The 12,025-nt window shown below is 51.3% G+C and overlaps 1 protein-coding gene across 3 annotated transcripts in view; it reads right to left on the bottom strand.

The window, feature by feature from the left end:
• Nucleotides 1-12,025, bottom strand: part of RAI1 (retinoic acid induced 1) — a 74,524-nt gene that overhangs the window by 57,312 nt on the left and 5,187 nt on the right. Inside the window, exon 2 of one of the 3 annotated variants that reach the window (XM_053991752.1) lies at nt 5,066-5,177. The exons of 1 other annotated variant lie outside the window; for it this stretch is intronic. The gene's annotated coding sequence lies outside the window, so the exon portion shown is untranslated. Of the gene's footprint in view, nt 1-4,929; nt 4,968-5,065; nt 5,178-12,025 lie in introns of those variants that run through there. One more of the 3 variants, XM_053991755.1, reaches the window with a different exon arrangement.

Raw genomic sequence — 12,025 nt, 5'->3', positions numbered from 1 at the left:
CGCCCGCCCGGGCTCTGCCGAGGTCGGTGGGGTTTGGGAGCCAAGGGCTGGGAGCAGGATCCAGCCTCATGGAGACGCTGTCTGCCGTTTCACCTTGTGCTACAGGCTCTGAGAAACCTTGGTAACTGGTTGGAATATAACCACCTTGGGGAAAAGGCAAGCGGAGAGGAGCAGGTAATAAGATTTCTAACTGGTGCTGGTAGAAAGAAGGAAGTAATATAACAGTTTAATTAATCTATGCCTATTAGCGTTATTAAAGAAAACAGGGAGCTATTGGAGGTTTACCTCGGAGAATATCATCAAACGGGGACCTTCTGCGGGGAATTTTATGTCTCTGTGCCCAATTTATAACCAGCACGGAGGTGTGGTGTTAGTGACAGCCAGTGCTGAAATGTCACAGTGCTTAGAAGTCATTAGCTGGGGACACAGGGAGAGAGAAAGAGAGGATGGAGGAGGGGACAAGGGAGAAATGGGGAAGGAAGGAAAAGGAATTAATTTAATTAAAAATATCTTTAGAGCCTGTCTCTTGATTTGTGTGGTTTTGGGGCTTGGCAGAGCAGCTGAGAACGGTGTGGAAGGAAAATCAAGGTTGCTGGGGCTTTTTGAAGCTGATAAAAAAAAAATAAGCACACTTTTCATGTTCAGGAAGATAAATCCCCATTTTCTCAGTCTCAAGACAATCCAGTTATTTACTGACAGTTTTACTGTGAAATAAAAAGGGCTTTAAGCTTCTTTCTACTTGATGTCTCCATAGCCTGAATATTATTAGATCCCAGCCCGGTGCAGCTGGAGTTTTGGTTAATAAATTTAACGTCATTAGACAGTAAAGCCTTTGACTGAATGTTGCAATTCTTTCCCCCCACCTTTATTTTTTTTTTTTTTTTGCCGTTGCAGTCAGACTGTATGTAGGTGGTAAGAATCAAAAGAAAGGAAGTACGCTTGGCAAATAGGGGAGTGCTAAAAAAAGGTTTTGCTCAGGCTGGGGGTTCAGTGCGAGGGTGTTTCGCCCACAAACGAGGCAAGGCTGAACCCCCCCCCCCGCAGGGGATGCACCCTGACGTGGCACCGGTTTCTGCAGCAACTCTCAGGAGACCAAAACACTCCTGATTTCACAGTGATGGCGTGTCTCAGGGTGCTTGTCCCACTCAGAGGGGTGGCACTGTGGGTGGCCATGCCACTGCCACCACAGCGAGGTCTCGGGTAGTCCCTGGCAGCAGCAAGACCACGATGCTCAGGGGCTGCCTTGGTGGCACCACCACGGAGCTGTGCTCGAGGTGGCTTTACTGAGAAGAAAAGTCTGCTTTTCCACCCAAAATCTGCCTCGAGGCCATTGCAAGGCCACGTGTTGGTGCAGCAAAATGTCTTGCTGGGACAATGGGGGAACAGCCAGCATGGAGTGGGCAAGGGGAGGGCAGATGGTGGAGCTGCTTGTTCTTCCCGTGGGGAGCCACTGCGGCCCCTCGGAGCAGGGCTAGCTCACATGGAGGGAGAGCTCCCACCAAAATCCAGCAGGTCCCTGCTCTCCCCATCAAAGCTGCTTCCATCTCGAGCCTCCCTCTGCCACATCCTCTCCTTAGCTGCTGCCCCCGCCATGGCCGAGCCTTCTGCCACCACAAAATGTGCCCACTGGGAGAAAGACACTGAGGAAGACAGCACAGGACTCTAATTCCCCACCACAAACCTCGCCTGCCTCTTCCCCAGCTCCTGCCCTGCTGCCTTCCCACCACAGAGGCGGCGGCCATGGCCAGGCCTTCCCTCCCTGCTGAGCCTGAAACGTGGCAGGCTTGGGGGGATGCTTCATGTGGGGGAGCTGGTGCTGGCCTGTTGGCTAAAAACATCTCCCACACGTTGGGTTTCTAACCCCAAAACCCCACAGGTGTTGTGGACACCAAGAGGAAACTTCTGTGGTGGAAGTGGGACGCTGAGTGACCCCCCCCACACCCAGCAGCTCCGCCATCGGCTTCACTCCAGGAGAAACAGTCTCTAAGTCCTTCACAAAATAAACAGCATGGCTGGAAGGAGAGGAACAGCACAGGGATATCGGGGAGACAGCGAGGCCGGGGCTGGGCAGGGACGGTTGTGGAGCTGGGTGCTGGGATGGGAAGGAAGTGGTTGTTGTGGGAGTAACGTCAGGAAGAGCCTCGGCTGGGGCCCGGGCGGGCAGGGAGAGGGGAGATCTGAGTTCATGGCACGGCTACGGGGAGGAAGCGCCCGAGGGAGACGAGCCAAGGGAAGAGTCCAGTGTGGGGACAGGGAGAGGTCTGGTGTGGGGACAGGGAGAGGTCTGGTGTGGGGAAGGGGAAGGGTCTGGTGTGGGGAAGGGGAAGGGTCTGGTGTGGGGACAGGGAGAGGTCTGGTGTAGGGAAGGGGAAGGGTCTGGTGGGAGCCCAGTGCGGGGACAGGAAAGGGTCAGGTGTGAGGATGGCGAAGAGTCCATTGTGGGGATGGTGAAGGGTCCAGTGAGGGGACAGAGAGTGGTCCAGTGTGGAAACGGGGAAGGGTCTGGTGTACGAATGGGGAAGGGTCCAATGTGGCAACAGAAAATGGTCCAGTGTGGGGATGGGGAAGGATCCAGTGGAGTGACAGCGAAGAGTCCAGTGTGGGGATGGGGAGGGTGTGAGCATCCACTTGGGCAGAGGTGTGCTAGGAGACACCTATCCTGGGAGAACAACTGACCTCAAAATCCTGCTGGATCTGGTCTACTCGCCTTCCAAAGAGATTTCTAATAAAGTTTGTTTTATTTTTTTTTTTAATCCTCCCTCTGGTGAATAAAAGCAAAAACAAATAACCCCAAGCAGCAAGGCTGGGTGATGAGCAGCAGATGGCTGGTGATAACAGGTACCTTCATACCTGTGCACCCCTTACCCACAGCTTTCCCACTTGGAGCTCCCAAGCTCCCAGCTCTGGGGCTCTAGCCAGCCCAACAATCCCAACCCAGCTAGGGGATATGGGAGTGCAGACAGCAGCGAGCTGCTTTAGGGAAATCCAGTTTGGAGCCAAGTCAATGCATGCAGAGTCATTAATCTAGGTCTGGTGCCAATAGGAATGGCTTTGCATTAGCCGGGCCCCTTTGTAGTTCAGACAATCAGTTGCATTCAACCAGTGCAAGATAACGCTGCAGAAAGCTGAGACCATCGCAGCTCATTCCTCCTGTAAGGGGCGGGGGGAGAGGATTTACAGGCAAAATAGCATTGCATTAATGGGACTGCTCAGTATTCTGCACAGACGCTGGCGGATAATGTCTTTGCAAACTAACTGCAATAAATTAATTAAATTAATCTACTATGCCGTGCCTGTCCCCACCCAACATCAAATTCAAGGATGATCAGGGCTTGCCTTATCCTCCATAGCCTACGAAAGAATCTGATCTCACTTGCTCTAGAGTTTCTGAGGCACTGAATTGCAAAGTACCACCTGCCTCACTAAACTAATCACCAGCCTGGTGGTTTAGATCACATCAGTTTTACATGTAATTAAGACTGTCCAGGAGGGCATGCAGCTGCTTACATGGTCGTTCCCTCTTATACAGCAACGTGCCTCCTGCTCAGATAGGTGCAATTAAACAAGCCTGTTCACAGTCATTAAGCATTAATGCACCTCATTAGCATAAGAACTGGAAGAAGCTTTGATGCAGGGAACCCCGCAGGAGAAGGAGATAGAGAGAGATGTACATACAGACAGGAAGGCAAAGGGCTGGGCCACCACCTTCTCGTGGCCCCGACCAACCATTCCAGCTCCATTTCTCCAAAGCAATGAGCCATGCCGTGCCCTCCTCCCCAGAAATGGGTCTGGGTTATCTTTCTCTCCCCCTCCCCCTCTTTCTAAATTATGCTGGTGGAAAGGAGAAAAAAAAAAAAAAAAAACACCAAACTGTTGGGATATTAACCTAGGGAATCCATTAATAAGCTGAACTCTCTGTTGGCTTTGACATAGCACACTAAAGCTTTAAAGAGACAGGGCCCCAGACACTGGAGATAGGGGCAGAGACAACAGCTCTAACAAAGAGCCACTGTTGCCACGGCCGTGGCCATCTCGGGTAGGTCCAGCTGTCTTTGGTGTTCTGTTTTCCAGACACAAAGAGCAGACTGAACCGTTTTGGTCTGAATGGCTTTCATTTGATGGTAGAGAAAATGAGAGGGAAGAAAGAAGCTAAGTAAAGTGTCCAGGAGAGAAGAAAAAAAAAAAAAAAAAAAAAAAAAGACAGAGTTAAAAAAGAGCATGGTGTGCTGCAGGTCTCCAGTGAGAAAGGCTGCACCTCCCCCGAGCACAAAATGGGGCTGTCTCAGGGAGCAGAGTGAAGGTGACATGGTGTTTTTGGAGCAGGATGGAAGTGAGGACCCGTGGGCAAGCAGGATGCACGCTCCAGGGGAGGTGGGATGGATGCTGCCTGTGCCTCACCTGCTTGCCCAATGTTTTGCACAGCAGTGTACTCAGCACTGCCAGATCACAGACTGCAAATGGCTTGTCTAGGTGGGGTTTAATCTCAAGGGAACAACCTGTGTTTGTACAGTCCCTGGCCCCTCTGGGCTCAGAGCCTGTTAGGAGCCTCTAGCCCGGATCAGGCGCGCTATCACACAGAGCCTCAGCCAGCTTCACTGTCACCATGGCGAGAAATGGGCTCGCACGAGGACGTGAATCAGCTGGAAAAAGTGAATCTCCAAGTGAAATGTCTTCAAGGAACCACCACATGCTACCATGGAGCCGCTCCAAACCCACACCTCAGCCCAAACTGTATCCCAAGGCATGAATAACCCTCCTGCTGCAGCCTCAGGATGCCCACATCACGCCCTTGCATCTCTGCCAGAGGCCAAACCTGCATCCTGTAAGCTTGAAAAACAGGCCTGAAACATCCATTCCAGGTTCCCCTATTATAAAGCACAGCTCTGAAAGCCAGAAGTGGAAGCTGAGACCGGATAAATCAGTACCTACCCACTGGAGAGCCACACGGGCTCATCCCTACAATGCGCTCTCTGGCCTCCATCTAGTCCAGCTCGTAAGTGATAAAAGCGTCCACGACTGCAGCTCTCATCTGGGAAAAAGAACAAACAACCCAAGTAGATCTTACCACTGGGAAATGGTTTCTAAGGGTCTCCAGAGATATCCTCTTTCCTACGCTCATTCCATTAGTGCTGTGCATGCTCCATTGTCCCAGTCTCTCCCTCCTTAGTGGTTACATCCTACGAACACAAACAGATTTCAAATCCCCCGTAGCTCTTTGGCCCATGATGATAATAATTTTCCCTCCTTGAGCACCTTTTATCTAGAGATCTGGAAGCATCTCTCTGGCATTAATAGCTATTAGCTTCTCCACCATTGTGCAACACAGGGTGAGCACCGTTACATCTCACAGCTGAGGGGAATTCAGGCACGGCACAATTAGGAATTCACTCCTGCCAAGTGGTGCATCCTCTCGTGCCCAATCAGTGGCACAGGGATGGTGGTGTTTGGTCCCTGGATGAATCTGGCTAAATCCTAAAAGATTTGCCAACAGCGTCAGCAAGAGGAAGAGATCCCAGGTTTGTGCCTGAGTCACCAAACCCTCTGTTTTCCCTTCTGTGCCTAAAGAAGTCAATGGGAAGTCTCCCATGGATGGTAATGGGAAATTCAGGCTTTTTGAGTCAGTAAACAGCTTTTTTTCGAGGGGGGGTGGAGGTTTGGGCAAAGAGGCTTTTACTGCACAGTCATTTTGATAAACCAAGGAGCCGAGCTTTTACCCAGCAACAGGCTGGGAGAATGACTGATGGAGACCATGACCCCAGTGAACCACAGCCTTGCTCCCCCAGTCCCTTCCCATTTGCCTTTTGTGATTACAATTAGTACTGGGGGCTGGCAGGTGGGGGAAAAATGAAATAAAATAAACTAGAAGCCCCCCCTGCCCCGCTGCCAGCCCCTCATTGTCTGCAGAGGCTGGCTGGGGCTCTGCACACTGCAGTCCTCTGCCCATTGTACTGCTGAGAACATGCGAACAGACGCTCTCGGGCGATGGGTTTTATTGAACGCAACTTCAATGGCAAATGGAGAGAAAAAAGGGGGGGAGAGGAAAGGAAAAAAAAAAAAAAGCCTTGAAAATCCATGCCAAATAAAAAGAGGTGGGGAGGGTGTTTTTTAATGCAATCAATGGCTCCTTCCTATAACTCTGCCTGTTGTGAGGAAATTTCTTTCCAGTAGCAGCCAGCAGCAGTCCCAAGGCTGTGACATTGCTGTAACGCTTGGAGCTCAGCTCTCTATCTCTGGCAGCAGCCCCGTCTTTTTGTCATTATTGGCTGTGATTGCAGGGGGTGCACGCCAGCTCGCCGAGTGCTGAGATATTGCTGCCTTCCCCTCCCTCTGGACAACCTGCCCTCAGAGAGGAGTTTGGGGAGGGGAGGAGGGTGAAACAGGGAGCTGAATTCTCTCTGCCTCCCCTGAGTACGCTCTGATCCAAGCCCACATGGATAGGTAGAGGTCCCCAAGGCCCTTTTCGGAAAGCTCATTAGGAAAGTAGTGACAGATGCATTAGCTATTAAAAAAAGGCGGGGGGAGAAGCTATCATAGAACTTTAAAAAAAAAGCAGCAGCAGCCACCCGACAGTTTTATTGCTGTCAGATCCTTTTTTTCGTGGGCACGTTGCAAAGCAGGAGAGGTTTGGGTAAATATCTGACGCACGCACGCACTTCCCATGCTCTGGGCTGTCTGTCAATAATCCAGCCGGGGTATTTCTCACACCCTCAGGAGGCAGCTGCCAGCTCTGCCCATTGCCACTGCAGCTACTCACCCTTCCTATCCACCCCCAGCACCTCCTGGAGAGGAGGTTTTGGAACAGGCATGTCTGGCTGCATGCAAAGCTGCGGGAAGAACCTGCCAGGATGCCACAGGGGGTGAAAAAAAAATGGGCATCAGCTGCTGCCATCTCTGACTCCGAGCTGCAGCCTGGGGAGGACAGGTCTTGGCATGAGATGTTGCCTCCTGATCTAAGCAGAGGCTGCTGAGATGGAGATTGAGTCCTGCATGCCGGGACCTGCTGTCCCTGCAAGCTCTAGCAATGCTCTCCATGAAAGGACAGAACAGGTCACGTTGTGCAACTGCACTGGACACTCAGGCCTCTGTCCATGTCCCACACCCCACAGCACAGCCCAGAGCCCTTGGAGCTCAGGGAACAGGTGTACACACATCACTGGGAGGAGCTGCTTCCCTGCACCCAGGATGAGTGACACATCTGGCAGCAGCTGGAAGCCACAAAGCCCCACGTAGGGACCAGGCATGAGGAAGGTGGGAAATGCTGGGTACAGGATGAAGATGCTCCGGATGGAGGTCTGGGCTGGCGAGCTGTGGTGGGCAGAGGGGCAGATGATGGGGAGGATGAGGCAGGATGATGGCGTGGGTTTTGTCCCTCCCCATCCTATGAACCAAAACGGCCACCACTGCTCTTACACCTGTGTGAAGAGCACAGCCCAGGTAGTAACAGAACAACAGATGTTGCACCTGCATGACGGCTCCCAAATGGCACCAGACGAGCTGGAATTCACATCTGAGCAACAATGGCAAAGCTCTTCCCACAGACAGCAGTGGGAAGCAGGGATCAAAACACCACTTCCACAGACGTGCTCCCAACACTGGGTGCTGCCTCCATACACTGCATTTTCCACGGATCATCCTCATCACTACAAGACAGTCAAGCCAAACATGTCCCCTCCAAGGCCTCAGCATCCCTCAAAAAGGGGGCACAGCTATTTAAAAGGAACTATGGGGGTACCAGAGGCAGCCATCAATCTGTGCCTCCCAACCTCACCTCCTGCCACCTTCCAACCACAGTCAGGAGGCAGAAAAGGCAGAAACCTCGCTGGAGGAAAACAGCAGCAGCAGCAACCGTCCCCCTCGGTCGGGTTTTAAATGGCTCTCAGATCCCTTCAAACAAATCTAAATGCACCGATCCTATTGTGTGCATAAATCTTTGCACCGGGGCCTGCACGCCTCCACACTATTGATAAAGAGAAACGAGTCTTAAATATTTAATGAGCGAATAAACCCGTTAAGAGGATATGATTAACTGCACGCCACGGCTCTGCATTTAAGGTGTCCCTGCTGTACCTTTAGAGGGGTTTTATTTTTAAGGGAAATCGGCAGCAGCAGCTGGTGGAAGCGAGCAGCCGGGCTGTGCGGGTGCTGCACAAACGGGAACGCCGGCACAACGCTCCACTCCAGAGGCATAAATATGCCACGGGAGCCCAGGCTGTTCAGGAGGGGCTGTATTGACTCAGCCCGATGGCAGGGAGGGCAGAAAACAGAGCCAAGGAGGTTTGAGGTTTTAGGTGAGGTGGCAGGAGCCAGGCTGTCGGTTAGAGAAGACACGTGAACTCCGCACCTTTCCGTCTCGCCTGGCAGCGAGGGGGCTGCTGGGGGGATCAGGAGACCTTGGAGCTATTTCCAGCTGAACCACGGAGCTGGAGTGTGACCTTGGGCAAATCACTTACAGTCACCCTCTGCCTGGAGTTGAGCTCTGTGCGAGGCAACTGGAGTCTTGCCTGCTGAGGGTGCAGATCAAGGCAGTGTGAGGTGCCAGGATGGTTGAACCTTCCTTTTCTCCACCTCCACCGAGCTGGGAGCAGCCTCAGCACGGGGCTGGAGCACTGAGGGCCAGGGTACAACACACCAGCCAGCCCACAGGATGTTTCTCATGCACACAAGAGAGCAGCTGATGGAAGATTTTATGAAACCAAGTGCTATAAATGTCCCCTTGCTATGTGACTTTTTAAGTTTCTAAATTATTTTGATCATTATTTTTACCAGAGCGAGGTGAATAATATACAACAAACCACTGTGAATCATCACTCCAGTTTTTAGATATGTTAAATTTAGCTGTTTTGGTGCCACCTTTTTGTTTATATTCTCCAACTGTTTCTTGCCAACAAGTTACCGGCAGGGATTTTTAGCCGGGAAGGAGAAGGAAAAAAAAAAGTGAGACAGATTGTTAATTTCTGTTAATTTTAAGCATCAACAAAAGAGATTGGAAGAAAGTGTATTTCAAATTCTTAATTGCAACAGTTTCCCTCCCCAAACCTCAAGTCTAAAAATTAAGCCTGCCCAATCGGGAAGCCAAAACCCACCATGTGATGTGAGATCCCAATTAAAATGACTCTCATTCTTGAGACCCAGTATTCACAAAAGAGCAAAGACCGCGAATTATTTGCAGAAATTATCTGGAGAACAATTTTGAATAATGAATACGATGGGGGAAATCGCAGTCACTTGGAATACTTAATGCAACTACAAAAAAAATCACCAACAATTTGCGAACAGAGAAGAGGTGAAACGTGTGGAATAGATCATTTAGCACAGTCCTGCCACCACCAGTGACTATTCCAAATGACCAAGGGCCCTGCCTGGCTGTAAATGCTGCAGGAATTAGTGATAGAGACTGATGGACAGATGGAAGTCATGCTTGGAGATACACCTAATCAAAGAGGCTGTGCCACCACAGCCAACATGCCTGTGACCTGGTAAAATCAGGGTGAAATAACTCGGGAAACAGGATGTTCCAAGCAGCCCCGGGCAGGAGGAAGGGATGCTCCGGGTGACGCAGCCGAGCGGAGAGCAGCTGCAGAGGAAGAGGAGCCCTGACACACGCTGGCCAAATCCCAAGAGGCACAAGCACAGAGGAACACCAAGGACGAGCTTCTGTGTGATTGTGGCTGGTGGAAGGGGTGGGAGATGCCCTGGGAAAGGAGAGGTTCTAGGTAGGTCTGGATCAAACACAGGTGGATGCTGCATCACCAAATGCTGGCTCTGCCATGGGAAATATCGTCCCATCAGCCAGGGACTGTGAGGATCCCTGGGTGTCCCCAGGGTGTGAAGCTGAGAGATGGGGCTCCAGCAGAACCCACTCTGCTTCTGCCACCTCCCTTGGCTCCCACCTCCCAAAGTACGAGCCAAACCCTGGCCTCACACTGAGAGCTGCTCCCATGGCCATGATCAGAGCACGCAGGACACCAGAAGCAGGAATCTGCTGAAAACTGAATGGTCTTTCTTGCCCAGGAGCCAAAATCTGCCTCTTTGTTAGATTTCCTTTATCGCAGCACAAGCTTTGCATTTCACCCACCAGCAATGAGCATGGAGGCCAAAATCTCACTACTGCCTGTAGAGTCCAGCTGGGAGGAAGGATCTGAAGGGAGAAGGCAGGGAGAATTTGGAGGGCAGGAGCAGGCAAAGGAGAAAGGAAGGTTTGGAGGACCCTGGGGAACCACAGCAGGGCATGGAGGAGATGGGGACCTTGTGGGGTCAGGAAAAGTCTGCAAGCACCACTCAGGTGGGGCGATGCTGGGCCCTTCCCTGCCCCAGTGCTGAGTGAGGAACAGCAGCAAAGGTCTGGTAGAGATGGAGCTTTTTCACATCCCAGCCTGGTCAGCTGACATTTATCAGGGTAACAAAAGGATACAGCCTGATCACAAGACAGGCTGACAGTGCATCTTCCCCTCCTGAGGAGGAAAGTCAAGAGCCAAAGTTGTAAAAAGTAGTCCAGTCATCTTTCTCTTTCCTGCAGTTTGACGTGTGCAGGGATACTTCCTCTCTTCCTTTGAAATGAAAGACGAAAGAAAAATGCAGAAAACTCTGCATTTTAGGTGCAGGAATTAAAAAATAAATCAAATTCTTCCGATGTTTCAGGTCAAATATTCCCCGAAGCTTCTGTTCCGGCAATCTAAGAATGTAGAGGCTGGATCTCTTAAATTCCCTTGAATTCAGGATGTTTCTATCAATCTGTAGCAGTATTTCAACAAGCCTGGCTGAGGATGCTCAGGAAAGCCTGGTTGTTATATGCCTGGACTGCAGCAACCAGAGAACCACTCAGGAACTGAGAGACTCATTATTTGTTATTAACTCACCTGGAATCTCTGATTTCTTACATGTTATTTTGCTACTTGTCTGCAGAGTGAAACAGCTCCTCAAAAAATAGAAAAAGGAGAAAGTGAACCACCCACCAGTGAAGGATCATCTTTCCAGTGGATTCTAGTAGGTCACCAGCAACTGCATCAAAAGAGTGTCCTGGGGGCTTCAGTGTTTGTTTCTTGTGCCCCTTTATTTACTGTTGATTCCCTCTGTGGCAGCACTACCAGCCCCTGCAGAGATTGCCCTGTTCCAGCCTCTGCTTTTCCAGGTTCAGGCACTGGGTATTTATTGCATTTGGCTGTTTTCAGAGCGTGGGTGTTTGCTTCACATGTCCCCACAGAGCAGAGTCCCCTCGGAAAACTGTTCCAGGCAGGAAACTGCTGCTGCTCCTGGTAAGGGAATCACATGGGGAAAATCAGGGGTTTTTTTTTGAAAAATCCTCCAAGTGAGGAGTTTGTTCCGGAGAGATGGAGAATGGAGATTCCCATGGGCTCTGCTCCTGCCTGTCTGATGGATTCCCCCCAGCACCCATTTGGCTGGTACAGTGGTTGCTGTAATGAATTTTTAGGGATAACAATTTGTTGGGATAATGACTTTAGGTGCACAGGGCACATCTATGCCCCAGCCCTCCTACAGCATCTGCGTGTTACCTTGCTAACCTCGCAGAGAGAGAAACTGAGGCACAGGGCTGGCTCTGGAGAGGGACAAGGCTCCAGCAGCACCTCCAATTGCAGCATTTGGGTGCACGGATGCTGCAGTATCAGCATCACCCACAACCTGGCTGAACTTCCCAAGGTCCCCTGACAGTAGATCTCCCCTCTGTCCCCAGCTCAGCTGCCCTGAGCTGCTGGCCCTGGTCCCTCTCTTGAGCATCACTTTCTGTCTCTGGCACCCAGCAAGCTCCTCTCCCAACAGCTGGGCTCTGCCCTGGTGATCTCGAGGTGCCACCTCTGCCTGCACCATCCCCAGGAGGGCATCACAGCAGGGCTGGTGCATCTCCACCGTGGCTGGGGACAGCAGGGAGGACAATGACATTTGCTGCAGGAGCCTGACATTGAACCCAGCCAGTCAGAACAGCGGGTGTTTTGCTGGCAAGGGTAGAGGCTCTGCTCTGACACCGTCAGCGAGGGGACAGGAGAGGGAGGGGAAAGGAAAAAAGCCGAAG

This window comes from Vidua macroura, chromosome 16, assembly GCF_024509145.1.
Source record: "Vidua macroura isolate BioBank_ID:100142 chromosome 16, ASM2450914v1, whole genome shotgun sequence".
In the NCBI taxonomy this organism is placed as follows: Eukaryota; Metazoa; Chordata; class Aves; order Passeriformes; family Viduidae; genus Vidua; species Vidua macroura.
Note: the sequence above shows the minus strand (reverse complement) of the source record. Positions and strands in the feature narration are given on the sequence as shown.